Source organism: Lathyrus oleraceus, chromosome 5, assembly GCF_024323335.1.
Source record: "Lathyrus oleraceus cultivar Zhongwan6 chromosome 5, CAAS_Psat_ZW6_1.0, whole genome shotgun sequence".
Taxonomy (NCBI): domain Eukaryota; kingdom Viridiplantae; phylum Streptophyta; class Magnoliopsida; order Fabales; family Fabaceae; genus Lathyrus; species Lathyrus oleraceus.
Genome location: NC_066583.1, coordinates 294,889,273 through 294,891,042, shown reverse-complemented (window position 1 = coordinate 294,891,042; position 1,770 = coordinate 294,889,273).

Below are 1,770 nucleotides of genomic sequence, written 5' to 3'. Positions count from 1 at the left end.
CCAAGGTTTGAGTTCTACAAAGGCTTCGGGCGTTTTGACCATAGCATGATCAATAATAAATCTGCAACTACTTGCCCTTTCATAGCTTTCAAAGGCACGTAGGTCAAATAATACTCAGTTAAAGCAAGTGACAATTTCCCAATTCTACTATGTAAGATTGGCTTAGAAAGCATGTGTTTTATTATGTCAAAATGATACGAAACATACACATAAACCGACTTTATATAGTGCTTTAATTTAGTGCAAGAGAAGTACAGAAGCATGCACAATTTTTCAACCATACTATACCTAGTTTCTGCATCATTAAGTACTTGACTAAGATAATAAATGACTCTTTCGATGCCATTTTCATCTTCTTGAGCAAGCATGCTCCCTATAGTTACATCAGATGTAGAAATATATAACCTCATACTTTTACTTCTACAAGGAGGTGATGGAATTGAAGGACGAACAAGATAAAATTTGACTTTGTCGAATGCTTCCTGCTGCTCTAGTCCCCATTCAAAACCTTCCTTTGCTAGTCGAAGAAGAGGCGAAAAGACTTGAGTTTTTCCACTTAGGTTCAAGATGAACCTCCTTAGGAAGTTAATCTTTCCCAACAACGAATGCAGTTCCTTCTTCGTTGATGGCGCTTTCGTTTCCATGATGGCCTTGGTATTATTTTGGTTGATTTCAATCCCCTTTTTATGGACTACAAAGCCTAAAAAATCCCCTTCCTGCACACAAAACGCACACTTGAGAGGATTCATCTTCAGACCATGTTTCCTCATTCTTTCGAATGACTGTCGAAGATGTTCAATATGACTTTTTCTTGATACATACTTAAAAATAATATCGTCAATGTAAATCTGCATAAAAGTCTTAATGAAATCATGAAAAATAGAATTCATTTCTCTTTGATAAGTTTCCCCAACATTTTTCAAACAAAAAGGCATGACCACCCATTCATAGGTGCCCAAGGCTCCTGGGCACCGTAACACGGTTTTAGGGACATCTTTGTCAACAATGAAAATCTGATTATATCCAGAATACCCATCAAGCATACTAAGATACTCGAAACATGCGGCTGAATCGACTAGCATTTCTACCACTGGCATTGGGTATTCATCCTTGGGGGTTGCTGCATTCAAATATCTGAAGTCAATGCAAACCCTCAAAGGTCCGTTATTTTTTATAACATGAATAATATTTGCAATCCATTCGACATACCTTGTTGTACGAATGAACTTACATTTGAGAAGCCTTTTGATTTCTTCTTTGATTTTTGAGAGGATTTCTGGTGCGAAACGCCTTGGAGTTTGCTTGACTGGCTTTCTCCCAGGCTTTATAGGCAATTTTAACTCCAGCAAATTCCTATTCAATCCGGGAATCTCACTGTAATCCCAAGAAAATGAGTCTTTATACTCTTTCAAGAGTTGGATCACTTCGACCTTGATTTCTAGGCTAAGGTTGGCGCTGATATACATTGGCCTCTTGCTTATTCCATCTCCCAAGTCAATTTCTTCTATGGGATCCTGCGCCAGCATTTTGATGTTAGGTTCTACGGGATCCTTCTAAAAACCCAAAGGCTCGTCATCATAGATGGCGTCGAGCCTCTGACTAGTCACCTTAACATGTTGTTTATCAGGGGGCTCTGGTTCAAAATCCACACTAGGCCATTCAAGGTATACTTTGGTCTCTTTGGCTTCGATAGCCATGTACTTCACTTCAGCCTCTAAGACCGCTTTTAACTTGTTGTCGACTATGTAAGCCGAAATCTTTTCCAGCATG